This window comes from Aythya ferina, assembly GCF_964211825.1.
Source record: "Aythya ferina genome assembly, chromosome: 8".
NCBI lineage: Eukaryota > Metazoa > Chordata > Aves > Anseriformes > Anatidae > Aythya > Aythya ferina.
The window spans coordinates 30,918,891-30,939,338 of NC_140304.1; positions in this window are offsets into that span (position 1 = coordinate 30,918,891).

The window sequence follows — 20,448 nt, forward strand, 5'->3', positions numbered from 1 at the left end:
CCCAGAAGAGGGAGTAAACAACATATTTATGGAATTTAGATGTCAAAAGGAGGGGAATTGTGAATGTCAGTGAGAACCAGAAAATAGAAGACTTCTGTTTAGTGAAGCTCAAGTTAATGTAGCTCTAGCAAAAATAATGCAAAAGTGTCAAGTGGTTCCTTTGGGTAACAGTGGAGAGGAAATTACACACAAAGTTGTACTTTGCTTTCCCATTTAAGAACCAAAAATGCAGTTCTATGCTGCATCACTAAAAGCTGTCACGGAGCGGGGGGATACATTTGGCATAATCTGGTCTCACTGATGCTCTCCTGTCTGCTTACCTTTCCGTGAGGAAGGCATTAACTAATTAAAGGTCGCAGAAGAACAGTAAAAATGATCGGGAGCCTGCAGGGACAGATTTAAGGAAGATAAACTTGGAGCTCTGGGCCTTTGGTAGGCTGTGGCTGAAGAGAGCTCGGGGTGAGAGGGAAGCAGGACAGTTTACAAATGCACGCTCTGCCTGCACTGCTGAGGAGGAGTTGGAGGGAACAGCAAGAGGCCGTACATCTTCAGCAGAGGGGAAGACAGCCAAGGAAAAGCTTCCTAGAGGGGAATGCCAGGCTGTGTGCTACTCACACAGCAGTGTCAGAAGTCTTCCCATGTCAGGCTGTTCAGAAGCAGGCTGGCCCAAAGGCTAACAAATGCACAGTAAAGAGCAATCCTGCATTCAGCACATTAGTTGAATCAATAACGTCTCTCCCATTTACAACGTTGTTGTTGTAGTAATAATAATAAAATGTAATAAGCTCTACAGGCTTTTAAAGCACAGGAGTCTACAATATTTGTAATGAAGTTGAGAGCAGCCCTCAGTTTTGTAAAACACAGAAAAATAGAGAGTTGAGCACTGGGCTTTTCCCTGATGGTGTTCTGGTTTTGTTGTTGAAAATGCCAGAACCTGCACAGCACCAATATCCATCTCCAGTCACTCCAGACCTACACAGAGGCCTGTGACCCCTTGGGGTTTAACCTCACAGCCTTGCAGGGACAAGCCCAGAGGCTGGAGGCTGGAGGAGGCCAAGCTGCTGCTGTGCGGCCCCCTGAGCTCACACTGAGGCCCAGCTGAGACCACAAGGCCTGGCTGAGACCCATCCTTTGCAAGTTTTCCATGCCCAGGCCTTTGTACCCATTGACCTGCCTTACGCTCACACACAGACCATGGAGATCTTTGACCCCAGCTGGGAGCCAAAGGATTTATTTCCCCTTTTCCTCAGCTCCACTGGCTGAAGTTCGGGTACCTCCAAAAATCCCATGTGCACGTACCACCAAAGCTAGCTCTGTCTTTGGAAATGCGCTGCTATTAAAAGGGCTTTTGGTTTGGTAGTGCTGTAATAGGAATGGTCGAATGGAAATATAAGAGCTACGGTATGTGTGTTAAAAAGAAAAATGTAATTCTACCACCCCAACAGCAAACTTATCTGTAAGGGAGAAATAGTTTCATTTGTCTCAGCCCTCTTGCAACTTGTTCATAAAGAAACATAACGGTTGAAAACCATTGCTAAATTTAAATAGTTTTTTTTTTTTTTTTTTTTCCTTTTAAAACTAAAGGCAAGGTTTCACTGCTGGAACAGCTGCCATTGTTCAGTGTGCTTCCTTAATCTGTTACCAAATCCTTTTGTTTACCACAGTGCCATTTTATTTGAAGCCAGCTATAAGTGGCTGATAAAACTAATAGATATTTTCAGTTGTGTTTTTTTTTTTTTTTTTTTTTTTTCCCAAGTTTCTCATACAAGACTTGGCGTAGACAAGCCCACAAGTTGCCCTGGTGCTGAAGATCCATGTACAGTGGTGACACAAGTTAAATTACCAAGTTACTAGAAATTAATGTTTTTCAGTAACTACAGGGGACTTTAATTGGAAACTATGTTAATCGCATAGTAATTCTCTTTACCTCGTCTGCATTATCTCCTGAAAACTGTGCAATTAATTTGTGTCATCACTGTTGCTGCTGCTGCCTTCAAACACAAACCAAATGAGCATTAGTTACTCACACACCCAGCAGTGGCCTATTTCCTTAAAGGACTGCCGCGAATCACTGACTGATGACTCGCTGGCCTGACTGAACCAGACTGCACGTACCACAGAAGGTGGCAAATAGTTGTTCTTTTCAGAGAAGTCTGATCTTGAATCACCTAATTACCTTTCTTTGTGTGTTTATAATACCTAATATTAGCTTGACACTAATATTAGCAGCCCTAGGACACTAAATGAGTAGCTGGGACTCTTTCTTCCCCTTCTCAGAAAAAGATTGGCTCCATTTTGTGAGTCTGCAGGGTTCCCCTTGACTTGCCTCTCACTGACCAGTGAACAAAGCCTGTCATGCTTCCCGATCTGCAGGTGAAGGTGCTCGGGGTTGTCCCTCCCTGCTGCGGCTGGGACTGAAGTATGGGTAGCCCACAGGGTGCAGCACAAAGGACCTCAAGGCCATCACCCAGTCAGAGCCCATTTGTGACCACCAACAGAGTTGCTTGTGTTGCCTCTCCTTTAAGGCCTGGTTCTCCTCTTGCTGGTCCCCAGTACTTCTGCAGTATGGAAAACTGAGGCCTCCCTAATTTGATCCTGAAGGTCTCAGAGCAGCTCCGCTCTTGTGGGTACAGCAAGATGGAGTCTTGTTTTTTTTGTTTTGCTTTTATTTTAACTTAACCCTCTAAATCAAGAAGTGCTGGTAATGGAAAGCAGGCTAGTGTGTCTGTTAGGCATGGTGCAGCAGTGGATTTGGGGATGCAGGGAAGGTCTCTTCTATTTGCCATTAATTACAGTAAGAAAGGGGACTCACTCTGGAGAGCTGATTTATTTCCAGAGTTATTGACAATCGCTTAAACCAATGATGGAATGAAAAGCAAGCGTGAGTTATGAAAGGTCAATAATACCACAAACGAATACAAACAGCACATCTGAAATCCAGCCCACCCTGCTTTCTGCTCATGAAACATTTTCATCCCAGGTGACACGGGTGGACAGCTTTTTGGTGAGGCTGAAGCAGCAGCTCTTCTTGTGCTCCAAGGAGGCAGAACATGCCAGATCACTTTGTGGGGTCTTGCTGTGCATCATTTGGGAGCATGGCTGCAATCTTTCTTAGTGCTTGGAGCACATTTCCCTCATCCTGTGCTGAGGGCTGCGGATCACAGTTGGGTGGAAATGGCACAGCAGCACTCCTGCTGAGCACTCCTGTGCCATCCCTTCGGCCAGCCCCTGCTAGACTCTAGCTGCTTTCCAGCTGTACAACCGTGTTACAGCCCGGTGCCACCTTGGTTAGACACCACCATGTCATGTAAAGGAGGTTGTAAAATGCTGGTAACTTATCTCCGCTGCCAACAAGATGTAAAAAGGCGTTTGAGTGAGTCAGGATTGAGCCCCAAGTAATCATCATTTGACCGTATGACTGGTTATCTTCATGAGATGATTTCTGTTGCCTAATTGAGGCTAACTGAGCTTTATAAACAGTTCCCTTCTCTGTTTGTAAGCAGTTCACGGGCAGCTGTAATTGTTTGAATCCACAGTGTGAATAGCAAAAAGAGCTTTACTTAATGACTGCAGAAGCCCTTCTTGTGTGAGAGCTCTCTGGTATTTATTTACACCAGAATTCACGACGCTTTTGTTTTCTATGAACGCTCCTGCAAATAAAAACTTGCTCACTCTAATGTTTATGAATAAATGTGGTCGTAAATGCCATCAAAGCAAATCAGCAGGGTTTTATTTATGCAAGAAGATGCACAAATAAATGTTTGCTGTTTTCACCTAGCGCTAGTGGGTGTGCAGGCATGTGTTAAAACCAAGGCTTTGTGCATTTTCCCCTCAGCATTCACACATTAGTCTTATTTTCCACCCACTCCTTTCTTACACTCTGATCCTGCCAATGAATCGCCATGTCCCAAGGGAACATTATTAAAGTCAATATTTTAGGTATTCATCCACACCCGTCAGTTTGCTGGGTCAGTGGATAAGGTCACCCAGGGTAACAGGACACCAGGACTGGGACTGGACTCTTGTCCCTGTCCCCAGGCAAACAAGAGGCAAAGGTAACCACAGGGCCATGCTGGTCTCGATGTGGCACACAGCATATACCCACAGCTTCTTTACTGATGTGGGATGACTTGTGGAGCAAGGTGGCTTGGATTTTGTCTTACCTGGAAGAAGTGGGGGAGGTTATTACCACCCTGTCTCAATCAGTGCCCTAATTAAGCCTAGGAGAGGATTTTCTTTCTAAAACGTAAATGTCAACTTCTGTTAAAGAAAATTAAAACACAATGAAATTGATGTGGCAGAAACTGTGGAGGTGCTTAAAGAGTCTACATTTTTTAGAAGAGGAAGTAGAAAAAGAAGTATTTTCTCTTGTGGATTATTGTTCCTCCAACAAGCACAAATCTAATGAAGCACTTCATACTGTTGGTGAAAAAACACAGCCAACCTGTTCTCCTAAATTGCTGCGCAATAAACTAATCAGAGATCAGTCCTTAGGCTGAGTCCTTGCAAGGTACTTTCAGAATATAAGGAAGTTATGGAGGTTCATAAAGTGCCCCTCAAAACCTGCCGTTAGGTTCTGGTTCCAGTGGTAGAGTCTATGCCCTGGCCTCTACAAATGAAAAATGAATATATTCTGAGACTCACCTCTTTCCAGGATTCATTTGTAAATTCCCTCTCTGTTACCAAGATCTTTCAGGATTTTGTGCTGGCCATGCTTTCGGGGGGCTGGATTTGAAGATGCAGGTTGTTCCCTTCCATGCCCTTGCTCCCTAGAGATCAAAGCACAGTAGCACAGAAATTAAAAAATCTACACTCGGTAATATGATAACCCCCACTTACAAATAACATTATGTAAAGGCATCTGACTCCTTCAAGCTGCAGAGAGCCATAATCAGAAGTACAAATCTGAACTTTGTAACTCTGCAGTAGCCCAAAACAAAGTCCTAGATACAGATGCATTAAGATGGAGTGTTCAAACAGAAAACTGTTGTGTTTTTTTTCAGAGGTTCATGGAGAAAGAGATTCAGCTGATCACAGAGAGAGGCTTCCACTATGAACTGTGATCTCAACAGGATCAAGGTCAAAACCTCAGTTCAGACACATTTCTGCCAGGTGAGAGGACAATCTGTTTTATAGCAATGAGGAAACACAGAATAAAGTACTTGTCAAATACAAGCTCATGTCTTTGCAAATATATGAAGTGCTTTGGCTTTCACAGTTCAAGCAGTGGTTTGTTGTTTTCATGCTAATACAAATTCTTGTATTAATAGGAGCATGGCCTCGGGTTTCTCCATCCGTATGGGAAAAAGTTACTTGTCTGATGGTAAACAAAGAATAGAAGAATTGATTCACTGTCTTCACTTTAAAAAAGATGGTATGAAGCAATAGTGAAGCAATTTTAATTGTGACTGTGTAACACTTGCAATCAGTAAGATCATTTGTGTTCTGTTTTTAGGAATCGGGGTACTACAGAGTACATACAGCATTAGAAATGCAAAACATGACCGCATGTTCTCAGGATTTTGTCAGTGTTACATGAAAGAGCACTTGTGCTGGGATGCTCAACTCTGAGGGTATTCTCTGTTCAGTGTGTATTTACAGAGATGTATGAATATTTGATTAATGAGTCATGGTCTCTGGAGAAATTTAATAACTGTACTGCTGTACAAAGCCAGCTCCTTAACTGTTAACACAGCTGCCAATAGTGTCACTGACACTGAAGCCCTTTCTGCATCTAATATATTCGGTGGAGTAAATTCCTTCGTTACAAGAGAATCCATGGGACACATTATTCAGTTATCTGTTTTGAACTGTTGCAGGCTCAATTTACAGACCCTGATTTGTAAAGATTTTTCCAATGGAAACAAGCAGTGACACATGAGCCATAAAGCAGCAGTTTCATGAGGCTATGTTGTTACAAAAGTTAGCTGGAAGGTCAGTTATAACGAAGAGCTGCTTTAAAAAATCTGGTGTGCTTGATCGTACAGTAGGTGTTAGCATTGTCCAAATTTCTATTTTCATCAAATATATTTATAATATACGATAACAGCATATTCAATATGTTGATGAAATAAAAATCGTCAAAGCTGTGCACATGCCTTATATTTGTGTAATCCAGTTTATAAAACGTAAAATGAAAAATAGGTGAACGTATCAAAGTGTGGCAGACTGATCTGGCAAATTCTGACATCCTGGAAAAGTGAGAAAAGGTTGTTCAGGGCTACCTGATTTGTAGGATGGGCAGAAGTTTGTTCTCCTCCATGATACCAGACCCAAAGTGTTACTCATTTTTTGCTGAGCAGTTTCCCAAGAATAATTCACTGCTAATTTTATAATTTCTCCATTTTTATTCCTAATACCTGTGAAGAGATCAATTTTCACTTATGAAGTTAGGTGTATATTTTAGTGGTGTTACTGCAGTTCAACTGCTTTAAATAATAGGGGGAAAATGTCAAAAAAAGATAAATTTAGTGCAGAGGCTTTCACTGGAAGCTTTAACTGCAGGTTAGAATTATACATGCTATGCAGAATTTCCTGCAACACTTCTCCTTAGGGCCACAATGCATTACAGCAGACGTATAATGAAGCTGCTATAAAATCCGTGGTAATTAAGGGGGATTTGACAGTAATTGCAACAGTGAATCAACTTAATTATTACCTGCTTCAAAGAGAGCTAACCTGATGTTATAATCTAACCTTTCCTACTTCTAAAATGAGAGATTAAACAAGTATATGTAGCATTTAAGAATTAAATCTGTTGAGATAGAATTCTATTAATATACTTTTTATATACATTTTATGTATGTGTGTATGTAAGTACAGAGCAGCTAAGCGAAGAGCACCATTAGCTGACAAACTGCAGATACGCTGACTGTATGCATTCATAAAATAAACAGAACCTGGTCTGCATCTCCGAGGCAAAGCAGCCTCTCTGTTATCTGCTGAAAGCGTGGGGACCTACAGAGAGACCCTTGCTATAAAACACTACGACACACACAAGCCTAGTTCCTTGAATGGCCTTGTAAAGGGGATGTGATGAATGTATTGTCTTTCTCGGCTTAATTTTAAGCAAACTAGTCTGAAATACATCTAAGGTGTGCTGTAAAGTTGCAGAAATGAGAGGCTGCTTGGGGTGTTTGTAGCCTTGCCATTCACAACCTTGGTGTAGCTCCAGCAAGGAACCCTTTCCAGGAGCATGCAGAGCTAGAGGCTCAGTGTCACACGGCAGGTTCTCCTTTGTCCAAAATTGGTTTTCTGTTTTTCAGTGACGTGCCCTTGAACTAAAAAGAAGCTTCTTATAATCTCTTTCAATTGTTTTGAAACTAAGAGCAGGACTAGAGAGCTCTATGGCTTACAGAGCAGTGAAGTCCAAACCTCCAGGTGCTTCTTACCCAGCTTTCAGTCATCAGAAATACGAGGGAGAAAGGAGCCTAACATAACATTGGTCTAATCAATTCTGGCGTGATCAATTTTGCTTTTTCAACTACAGCATCAGGGATACTGAACCTCACGTCACTCACTCTGGGCCTATCGGATGAGCCCATAAATACGATCACCCCCTTTGCCTCTGTCTTCAGAGCTTTTGACCCGTGTCACCTGAAAGCAGGGGGTCACCAGGACATCACCAGTCCAGAGCTCTCAAAACTCCTCTGCAGGCTGGCACATGCAGCACCACGTCCACAGCATGTGCACTGCAACAGAAGCGCTCTGGAAGAGAAGACGTGAAGTGAAATACCAGCTGCAAAACGCAAGAGTAGCAGACACCATCCTCATCATCGTGAAAACTCGCCACATCAACTTACACATGAGGTTCATGTGCAAAACAGACAAAATTAGCTTCAACTCTGCTCCGAGGAGGGGCTTGAGAGTCCAGGAGCAGCACTGAGGGACTGACTCATCCCTGCCCTTACAATAAATTTTGCCAATGTTTACTTCTTCTTGCTTTGTTGTGAAACAATAAATTAGAGAGACTTCTTGTTTGTTTTTTTGTGTTCTGGCCCATAACACGCTACTATTAATAACTAATTTTTATTACTATGGGCCTCAGTTTTCAGAGAGTTAACAAGCTGGCAGCATTGAATGAGCAAATAGTGAACTGAGAATTATGTTTTTACTATTATTATTTTGTTATTAAAGATGCCACCTCCCATGAATGTGTAATTTAGCTGTATGGCAAGAAGAAAGTCTGTCACTGCATTAAGCCAAAACCAACCTGTCCTTAGGATGCACTATTAGAAGATTATAGCTGTTGAATCTGTCTTAAAATAAACTTGAAAGTCTGCCAGGCTTTGGGATAGTGTTGTGCAGTACAAATGGTGGAAAAAGCCAACTCAGCTTGTCAGGTATAAAAATCTTACTCTACTGCTGGCCTTGTGATTGGAACTTACAAATAAATATCAAACTTGCAGAGGAGAGCAGGCTGTGATTTCTCTTCAGGCATGGACCATCTAACCTCGCCATTGATAACTACACTTGTAGACCGCAGATGCCTCAAGGTACCTGGCAATTAATCTAGGGACACATGCCCAAAGAGCATCTCTCATCTGCATCTAGCTAGCAGAGGCTTCATTTGGCTAAACATCCCTTTCTGAAAACAGCAAGGGATCACCTTCAGTGTCTGTTATTCAGTAAAGAGTAAGGCACTTCAGACTCAGGCTCTGTCTGGACAAGCCAAACACCTCTGCCCTGCCCTCCACCAAACATGCTTGTGTCCCTCAGTGAGGATGCCCTTCATGACATTAGCAGCAATGTACTTCCAGGGCGATATTTATCCACGAAGCGCTGCTGCTTATGATCATTAACTGCTTTCAGGTGCCATAGATAATTGGCATTTAAATATCCAGATAAACAATTGCTCCTTCCTTCCACAGTCCCCAGGCAATGATATGCCTCTTGTTGTGTGCACCCAGGATGCTTTCTCCCAGGCACTGACTCCAGCATCTCTCTGGTCTCTATTAGCTCCCCGATCCCTCCTGCAGCCATCCCGACTGCAGCACCCAAGTGCTCCCAGCAAGCAGCCCCTCTGCAGGCACCTAAAACTTGAAGCTCTGACCCTCCCAGCGCTCCCTCCTGCTTGGTATGTGCCTAACATCAGGAAGGCAGCAGCATGTCCAGGGCTGTGCTCCCTGCAGCCACCTACCCGTGCATCCTCCTGCCTGGAAGCTGCTGGAGCACGATCCAAGCTGAGCACTTGTCACGAGCTACCAGGCACTGTCATTCTGGTGGCATCAGTGGCCTTCTGCTCATGTGTACACAGAGGAAACAGCAGACTTTAAATAACAAATTTTCACTGGTGCCTTTTGCTATCTTTACAACGCATTTTAAAATAAATGAGAGATTAACACAGGGAAAAAGTACTTAAGGTGCATGCTTAGTAACTATTTTTTCATAACGTTTTAATGGATTCAGGGTTGAGCTCCACTAAAATCTGGATTTATTAGAAACGCTCTATGCATTTCAATGGAGTTTTCCTCATGAATCTAGATATTTTACATTATTTCAATAGAGCTGACCCTCTGATTCATTAGAAATGCTTCAATATAACCAATGGAGCATTTCTAATGATTCTGGTTTTACAGCAAATCCAAGGGTCAGCTGTACTGAAAACAATAGTGCTAACCTCTAGGTTTATTAGAAAAATGCTTTGTGTCTCAATGGAGCATTTCTAATAAATCAGATAAATAGGGATCTCCCAGAAAAATGCTCTAGTGGTGAAATAGACAAATGGATTTGTTATTTTTGAGATCCTTTAAAAACAACGATTGTTTAATAGGCTTCTTCGGTTGTTCATTCCAGTGTAATCCCCTCCTACCTGGAGTTTAGCTCTTTGATGTTAAAAACTTAGTAAATATCCTTGGCAGTGCCATCTGGTTGAGCAACAAGCACTCCTGTTTCAAACCATCAAGTGTTTTTCACTTCACTGAAGAAGAAACAAAGGCATGGTGTGGGAGCTGTAGATGCCAGATCTGGATTTGGTGCTGGGACACGTCCCTTCGCTCTCTGCTCGTTGCCTCTGCCATAGGGACAGGGAGAAAGGGTGGGTGATAAAAGAGCTCAGCAGCAGGTATCACCAGTCATCCCCTACTATGGGTGCATGTGAAATTTAACTGCAGAATATGACACTGAGGTTTTTAAATCTTTATTTTTTTAACTTCCCTTCTGAAGATCTTCTAATTCCAGAGAAAAAATTGTCATGAAATGCATGGTTCACCAGGTAAAGACATAAAAGACCAAAAAGCAACTCTCACACAAACCATCTCAACAGGCCTCTTCCCACTGACCTGAGTCCACTTGCAGCACATCATGTAGAAGCTGCAGCTCTTGAGCCAGAACTGCAGACACCCATCATCATCAGCTCCCTTTGGATCATCTTCCACTGGGACATCATCATCTCCCCTTCGATCATCTTCCACTGGGACTCCAGAAGCTGCAGGCAGGCTCTGCTGGCACTCCCAGCTCCAGCCAGGAGGAGTAAATGGCTGTGCTGGGGATGCAGAAAGCTCCTCGGAAAGCTGAGGCAATGCTTTCTGTTTAAGAGGAAAGGCCAGTGAGGTAATTTCAATGACTCCAGATTTGGTTAGAATGATCCATATTTATTGAGTGTACTCTGTGCTGTCCAGATATTTCCCTGCGGTTCAACTGCTGCACATAAACCACAGTTACAGATCTGGGTTCCCATGGTCTCGCCGGGTGAATTGCAAATCCTTGGCTAGAAGCCACTTTGTCTCACTTTGAGCACTTTTCTAGTCCCCTTTACTACCCAGCAACTTCAAGAAATCTGCTGACCAGTTTCTCTGAAAACCTAAAAATAAAACATGCTGCAGTGGTGACAAATCCACAAAAACAGAAACTCCACTTTAAAAATGATTTGTGTCTGAGTGTGTGTGTGTGTTTTTTTTTCTTCCCTGAAAATTGATCAAGTCACACAGGAGTCAAACAGAAGGAATTTTACCTATGGGATGCTGGACATCTGCCCTTCTGTCTGGTGCTTGAATACAGGATTGTTTTGTTGCCTGAGTGTGGGAAGATGCTGAACCTGTCTGCTCGAGTTCCTGCGAGTACCCCGTCAGGGTTAGGGGTCTGTGACCACCACGGATTTCCCTGTCTTGTGGTTTCTTCCATAACATGAGTTTATGCTGATAGCAAAATTGTCCTCTAAATGATAAGCAAGTTTTTTAGCAGAAATCCCAGGTCTGGGGGGGAGTCTGCTCGGTCAGAGGGATTATAGCAAAAACATCACTGGGATTTCAAGAGTCTTCCTACCCCAGAGGCACTGGCAATATCACCACCAGGCAACCTCCTCCCCCTACCCGCTCCAATGAGATACAGCAGTTTATCATGTCAAGCCTTGCTGCTGAGTGCTGTGTCTAGGGCCTCTGGCTGTCAGAGGCAGGATTTCATCTTGGGGTCCCTAAGGCCATATAGAAAGCCTAAAATGTTCATTTATGTTTCTTATTGTCTGGGCAAATCTGTGTGTGCTTAAAAAATATCCAGAAGTTTAAAGGCTGATCCCTGCATTATTGTGGCTTAGAAATTTACTTGGTATTTTAAAAAGTTAAATACATTTCCTAAATAGCAATGCCTTTTCGGCTCTTAGTTATTTTACATAAACTGTTTAGCTATGAAATGTTTCCTCCTGCGCCGTTAATTTCTGAGATCAATCTCTCCCATTACAGTTTAGCAAAGCTGCTCCATTAAAGATAAATATTGCTATATAGGTCTAATGCAGAGATATCTGTAGAGATGTATGTGCAGCGCATGCGTATTTAGGCGTACAGGAATTAGTACCTGTTTATCAGAATTTACATATGTTTGTGTGCATGTGTGCCGTAGTCAGTATTCCGATAATAATCACCGTGGGCTTATGTGTTAATAATGTGCGTAGATTTATGTGTTTTATATACATGCAGTGTATCCGTAGAGCCATAACTTAATCTGCTGCTCAGAATTTATTTCGGCTTTCCACATGAGCTCTTTTAAACAATGCTAATTGTTTCAGAACCAAAATCATTGATGATAACTCTTTTAGGAATTGTCATGTTGTCTATAAATATTTAGCGACTGGATTGCATTTGCCAATGTAGTCCTGTATTACAGATGAAAAGGTAGCATCTGCCGAAATTAAAAGTGGCCACATTTTCGCTGTAGCTTAATTAAATGCCAAAATTTATCTACATTAACAACAAAGTGGTGAAATTTATTGATCAATTCACATGATATAAGTTGACAAATGGCCTGAGCAATTTCCATAATTTTCTACACGTGTTAAAATTTGTAATGAAAAAAGAATACTATATTAACATTAAATGTGAAATGAAAGGGGGATTTTGTAATGGGAGCGGGTGCCCTGGGGCAGTAAGCTGTGTTTTCCATGCCCTGTCCAGGCCGAGGCTGTTTGAGCTGTGTACAGATGGGCCTTTGACAGTCCTACAGCTGTTCTCCTAATTGTCCATTAAGTGTTCTATTGATTCTCTGATTCAAAGTACATGTCTTTCAGCTCAAGCTATCGTGTGAAGTGGCAGACACATTCCTCGTAGAATGACAGAGCTGCTTGAAACCTAAAAATGTGGGCTGCCAGTTTCAATTGAGGATCCGGCTTTCAAAGGGGAAGGCTTGGTTAAAGGAGCTTTGTAATAGCTGGTTGGATTTTAGTTTCTAAACTTTTAGCATCAATCAATTAAAGCAGCAGCAGCAGCATGGAAAGTTTTAATTCCTAGTTAAGCATTACAGCTCGCACCTCGCTGCTAAAGTCCTTCCTGAGGACAGTAGGTTGCAATAAGAAGGATTAGATCTTGTTTAGCTGAATGCAGAGTTTTTTGTTTGTTTTTTTTTTTTTTTGAGACCCTCTGACACATGTAATGATATTCTCATTTGACTTGCAAGTTCACTTTTAGCATTTTTTTTTAAAGGAAGATCATCTGCAATTCCAGATTATGCCAGTCAGGAGCCTGTTTAAAATCATCTCTCTTTAATCTGAAGACTGAAGGATAAGATGCATATCTGTTGCAAGGACCATAAATCTTCAAAGAAACAAATAGCCATAGATAAAACTGTAAAAGTTATTTAGTTCTTTTCTGAAAGAGGTTTATTAATCTAAAATTTCCAGTCCATTGTGTCATGATTTGGTTGCCGCACTGTATCTCATTTCTTGCAATCGTATAAGCCTTGTGTTTCAAGCAACGAGATGAGATCCTTATAGCTTAAACATGATCAATTGTATTCAGACATATCACTGGTGCTAGGAATAAAATAAATAAATAGAAACAAAAAATAGCCAGTTGAACACAGACTTGGGCCGTGAATGATTTTTTGTTCAGAATGTTTTGTCTTATTTTACTGAGGTGTGTATGAACTGCTTTTATTATTAAATTTACACTGAATTTTAAATTCATGTTTGTTTGGCTTTTCAAAGCGTAATTCCTGATAGAAAGCACACAAACAAACTGTTTATAGACTTACTACTTGGGAACCATCCACAGTAGTTGTGCACAAAATGAGCTTTTCCCATATAATGTCAGTTCCATCTGCCTTTATATTTTTCTTTTAAAACATCCCCATCATCTAAATGAGACATGAAACTGTTTCCGATAAAGCTTAAAATAAAGAGAATTATTTCTCTTCAAGAAGAGTTTTATCCTTTATAGTTAATGAAAAACCACTCTCCTGTGAATGTTTAAGATCTGCTTATTCTTTAATCACCTCCTTCCACTATTGCCCGTGTTAGTTTTTGTACCCCAGCCACCTTTGTGTGGTTGCACTGCTGATGAGCTTTACCTCCTGATCCCTCTGAGTGGCGATTCAGGAGTCCGATTCACCAACGTGGAGGCTAACAGATGACTTCCACCCATCAATCAAATTAGTTACAGCCTTTTAATTTAAACAAGAAGCTTGCTAATTTGAACGGAATTAGGGTTTTTGTTTTGTTTTTGTTTTTAACCTTACCCTGTTTGTCTTTGGGACGTCAAATATACAAGCATCAGGAATGTTTAATCCTAAGTGAACCAACTAGATGGGGATTCTAAGAATACAACCAAAATTTCTACTAATGTATCAAAGGTTGACAAAGATGGAAAAAGAAAAAGGAAAAAAAGGAAAAAAAGAAAAAGTGTGTGTAGGAGAGGAGATGCATTTCACATTTTATAACCAGAGTTTTCCTCCCTGCTCAATAAAAAGGAGTATGTGTCAAATTAGAGAAGTAGTGCAGCAAGCTGTACAACATTACATGGTGCCTTTTGTCATTTTAGGAATGCAAGTTTAGGGTTTGAGGCATAGGCCACTAAAAATGCCTTATGTCAAGGAGACAGTAACTACCCAGTTGTTTTCACCATTGAAAAAGGAAAGTGAAAAGTCTCTTTACTTGAATAAACTATATATTGATACCTGCAAAACATTTTGTGAATCTACTTTGATTCCAGCACTTTCAATTACATTGTTAGCCAGTTTTTTAAAAAGATTTTTAGAAGCTTTCAACTGTAGACTTTTGTCTTGTTGAATGAACTTCAGCTACACTAAATTTTAAGTAAATTTGTGATGACTGAGCAATATACATTGGCTGAGCTAGAATCCAATAACCCACAGGACAAATTAATTTTCAACAAAAAGGGCAGAAACCTCAAGTGCCATGAGTATATGGAATCTCAGTCTATCTCTCTGGAGCCATTTTTGCAAATCACTACAGCTATTCATAATCTAAATCAGTCTCCTTTAGCAGCAGAAAGATCTTTTTTCATGACAAAACAGAAGATGACATTCATTAGTGCCTAACTTGCATAAGCTACCTTAAATTTATTGGTGCTCTTATACTTATCTGGGTAAGAATTCCTTTGTCTACAGCTATAGGAAAATTCCGTATGTACTACTTAAAAATATAAATTGTCACTTTTATCAGAACTTTTGGCAGTTTACTTTATTTTAGAAGTAAAACTGGTGGTTAAGGTTTTAAGACTTCCAATGGGCGTTGTTTCAATCATGGTTAATATACACCCAGGATAGCAATACCAATATAAGTGAGCAGTTGTACAAAAACCTAGAGAACTGTCGCTGGGTGCTAACTTTTCGCTGTGTTTTAGTACAATTTATGACATTACAGAAGAATCCTACAATTTGTGTGCGGATTTGGGGAGGAAAGCCAACCTTAGCTGGTACAGATGGAGCAGTACAGCACTGTCTGGTCAGTGTCTCCCTCTTCTCCTCTGATGGACTGCTTCTTACATGGAAGATCTACCAAGCCACACCAATCTGCCTGCAAATCCCACATATCCTGCAGAAACTGCCGAGTCTGATTATTGTAAAAATGCACATTCGAGTCAGTATATAGGAAATAAAATATAAATGGATTTGCTTTAATGTGATGCAAGTGAATACTGGTCTTCATCCACCTGTTTTATAAACTCCATTTCCTGTCTTGGGTACAGACTGTTAATTCTTAAATGCCTTTAGTTTGATGTCTCCTACTTGGGATACAATTGCAAGAAGTACTGTGACCTAAAGATTGACATGCATGTCATTTGTGCAAGTGCTCTTTATTTCTTCGTACAGAAAAAAAAAAGTGGAATAAGCATTTGTGGCAGCGTTTGTTAAATCCTGGATAAAGCTAAATGATCACAGAGTGACTCTAGCCTCAAAACATATGAGCTGATGCTTACTTTCAATTACAATTTCTTTTATAGGGTGGAAGGGGACAGGGATGTTTGAACGACAAATGAGACAGAAAATAACGAGAACGTGGGTTGCTATGTCTGCTCTTTCTTTTTGGGTAGAATGACTTTGTGTGCTAGGTCCCACACTGACAACAGATGATGGTAGCTCTACCTGAATGCAAGCAGCAGGTATCTGGGCTTCCGAAGGGAAAGTTGTGATCTCAGTCACAACGGCTGCTATCAAGCTCTAATGAGGATGTCTCATATGGCCAAAGGTCTGCTGTGTTGCTCAAAATATTTTCTGCATTCTATTTCTAATTCTCAATTTCCATTGCTGAGACCATCCCTGAAAAGTAACGAACTAGTCCCAGCCCAAGACAACAGAAGAAATTTCACTCAGTGTTATTTTTTGGATCCATTGCAGGCTGTTGTAACAGGTAAATGAGATTAAAAAGCTATAGAAAACACATCAGAATTAATGTTTTCTTCATGTATATATACATATGTTTAAGGAATCGAGCTAAAAGGAAAAAAAAACTAATCAAAGACTTCCTGCCAGGAGCATAATATCTGCCATGGTCATTCATGAAGTATAGATCCTACCTCAGATGGAGTGAGAGCGTTCAGAGTTAGGGGTGAAAAATGTAACAGAGATTTCATGGTAGAGACAGGAAAAATCTTAGGAACTGTCTTGCATATTTTTTCCCCATATCTGAGCAAAAGCTTGGGTAAGCTCTTAGTTGGGGCCATCCTTCTTTGGAGAAAAGGCAGCTGTATAATTCCTCTTTATCACCTGCATGCTGTTGCTGGCTCTGCCTCAGTGGATGACCTTGGCTAGTCATTTCCCTTCTATAAAGTGGCAATTGGGCTATTTACTCCCTTCCCATAGGTGCTAGGAAGCTTAATTAATATCTGCTTTGAGATCCTCAAAAGGTGCTAAAGTGTTACTATATACTAAAAACAATCTTTGTAGCTCTAAACACTGAAGAGAAAAGGGACTATTAACTAGCTGTCGGTTTGGAAGGTGCTGTATGAAGCGTGCTGGGTGAGTGCATAATGTACTGCCTCTGCTCCTGAAACCACAGACCTTTCTGCGGTGACCCTTCTGTATGAGTCTCATCTCCATGAAAGTTTTCCCATCCAAGTTCTTATTGTTAAAAGATGACTCTTCTCCAGACTATTTTCTTCAGGAAACTGGGGAGAACATTTGCAGTGGAAGAAGAAGATCACTGTGTGGGAAGGAACACATCTTGCCTCATGAGATCCGAACACGGAACACAAATCCCATTGCAAGAGCTTCCCTGGTGCTCCTGCACACCTTGAATGTGCAATCTGCAGCTTTTTGTCAAAGCACATGATTTATGAAAGGCGGCTGGCTATGCACTGACGCCTCAGTGCAGCTTGGCTGTGCTGCGTGGGTCGCTCACCTGAAGAATGGGGATGACACTCATGGCTAGTCAAGAGAAGCTGCCAAGCATCCTTTGATATATAGTACAGAGATTGCAGTGCACAGGACTGGGAACAAGAACAAAATCAGGTTCTTGGCCTGCAGACATTGCCATGTATCTCAAACCAACCTTCAAAGAAAGTTATTACACTGGAGTGAGAGCAGATCAAATCTGACGGTAATGTTTGCTTATTATTGTCAGTTTTCAACTGCAACCTATGCTGTCTCTGAGCAATTTGTCCTTTGATTTGAAGCTGATTGAGAGCAGAACAAAACAGCTCAATTATAAAGTTACCATAGCTGGATCTTCTTAAAAGTGAGCCTAAAAATCTCAGCTCTGCCTTGTTCTGAGGAAATCTCTGCCATAATTTGGCAATCTTCTCAGGATGGTCCCGGGGGGATGGAATAAAAGAGGAAGGCAATTCACTGCCTTCAGGTTTCTGGGTTTTCAGCTTAAGCTGATGGTATTGAAATGAAGGTGAGATTTGTTTAAACCTCTTCTGGAGTGAAACAGCCATTTCCAGCTGCTGCCGTATCACATCATGGAGTGACAGTAGGGAGGGGGGAAGGAGCTGAGCTGCAGGTGGGATGAGAGGATCCATACAGGATTTCAGCATGTTCTCCTGGAGAAGAGTGAGGTTGCTTGAAAAGCAAAATTGGAGTGGTTCAAACTGCCCCCTTCAGAGCATATGTGAATCATACGCTTTAAAAACAATAAACAAAGCTCTAAGAATGGAGGTTTAGATTCTGCAAACTCTGCTGTGTCCACACAGCTACTGAGAAAACAAACCAACACACAAGGTAATCAAGTCATGAAAACTCAATGCCTTGGCTCCTCCTTGCTGCAGCTCCATCAGATTTACCCAGGAGCTGCTACAGCTCAGTTCTGCGCTTGGCTCAATCTGGCCAGCTTCAAACTAAATTAGAACCATTACAAAAACAATTTTTCACTGGGTCATTTTCCTAAGAAACATGGAGAGAAGAATATCGGGCCTGGAGTAAACACCAAAAAAAAAAAAAAATCACCTACAAACAAAGATCTGGCAAGTCGTACTATGTGTGGCCCAGGCTGCCTGTTACCTATGCATACATTTACTTTATTCCTCACACCCTCCTGACCGAGCATCTCGAACTTGACATCACACGTTAAATCTTTGCGGAGAGGTGAGTTTTTGCAAAAAGAGAAATAGTCCTTTTAGGCGGTGACCATGGTTAATGCACATTTCCTTGCACTTCACAAGTGGTGAATGAGAGGTCTGATTAAACATGATACAAAAAGAGCTTGTAAGTAGCACTGTTTACTAACATTTCAATTTCTATGCCTCATTTATTAGACTTAGAATAAAAAGGTTAGAGGGGTGTTTGGGATTGTCTTTAACCTTGATGATATTTCCACTGAAGCAGCATAATGGCTCTTAATTGCTTAAGTGAAGAGAACATGTTGACATGTCCTTCTTTGTGCTTAAAGCTCTGTGCCTAAACCATTATGCTAATTCAAGCATTATATACACCAAAGTATTTATGGGACTGACACAAGTGATGTTGCAGGTAAAGGGCTGTGAAATGGTCTGTAAACAGAGAGAATTGATTCCAGGCCCAAAGCAATGCTGTTAAAGTCACAGACATTGAACAGCCAGCCCTACAATTTCTATCCAGATTGTCAAACTGGGTCAGACAGTGTCAGCAGGGCTGCCATTATAGATCAGATGGGTGGCTTTAATAATATGTAAACCAACCACATAAACGCAAATTAACATGGAGGCAATACGGACTTGACTGTGCCTTTTTTTTTTTTTTTTTTTTTTTTTTTTTTTTTTTTTCCGTGCACAGCAGTTTTGCTCACAGAATACTCAATTGTAACATTTGCTAAAACATTTAGGTGTTTAAATAAAAGAGCGAGAAAGGATATCAGCACCATGACTTGTAACTGCATCTCTCCTAGTCCAGAGAGCAGCGCTGCGATTTGAAGGGATCACAAAGGCTCTGTACACCACGGGAATCTCCGTACACAAATAAATAGTCCAGCTGAGGAGGGGGGTTGTTTGCCAGTTTATCAACATATGCAGTTGTACAGATTTTTATTTTTGTTGGTTTTCTTCCTTGGGTCTAAGGTTAACAACACAGTTTTACATTCTGATAAAATAATTTGTTATCTTACCTGTATTATTAATTGTAGCTCATAGATTTTCAGCAATTAATAGAATTTTGAAAGTACAGTTTCCTTTAAACCCTGTATGTAATTTATTATTTGCATTTCACTAATTTTAGATAGCAAAATGAGACTGATCAGCTCTTGTTTAATTTCAGTTTTTTTGTTGTTGTTGTTGTTTTTTTTTAATTTTATTTTATTTTATTTTTGGCTCTGGAGTGCTAGACTAACGCTCTTCTGTTTAGTTTTTAGTTTTTAGTTCTGTTTAGTTTTTAAAATGAGGCAGAGTAATATCTTAATCTCTGTAATAGAGATTAAGAGTAATATCTTACCTCTCTTGTGCATTTACAGTAGACATTTCCTTGATTCTGATTTTTTTAAAATGTCATAAGAACAGTATAATTCATCCTAGATCTCCTCATATGTACCATGTGAACCTCAGAAATGTTGTATATTCATAGTAGTTTGTAATTATTTAAATGACAGTAAATACAAAATAGCAGATTTCATACCAACTTTTTTTTTTTTTTAATGTAAGATACAAACATTTAACTTAAATTCACCTGAGTGTCCTTTGAAGGTGATCCTTCAATAAAAGAGATATTTGAGATTCAACAGACTTGATTATAGATGAAAATCTAGAAAAATAAGGAGTATGTGCAGCCTATTTCCTCATAGCAGGAAAACTATGCCTTTTCCAGCAAAGCACACCTTGGTCACATGTAGGTATTTCCTTTTTTATACCCAGGAATATTTTTGATTTTATGTCACTTTATAGATTTCTGCATTGCTAAAAGAATTACAATGCAAAAAACATCACCTGGCCATGCTAGTCACAAAGATTTTTGAATTATCCATCTCAGATGAGCACGCCCATTGAGATTACCAACATACTCACTGTATGCTGACATTTCTTGAATCTAATACATAATATCATAGCAAAATATTTGATGAACATGAAGAGATGTATTTTTTATTTTAGATGCTGGAATAGCAGAAGGTGCTGGGGCCATTTAACCTCAGGAATTCCCTAAGACATACTCCCTTCCCTAAGATGTGAAGTGAGTAATTTTACAATATTCAGAAAAGTCAAATAAATGGATGAAGGAGTTGTAATAACTGAAGGGCAGGGTGGTTACATTAGGCTACAGAAATAGGATGCAGGACCCAAAGTGGGATCAAAGCCTGCCTTTGTGAATTTGAGCAAGACACTT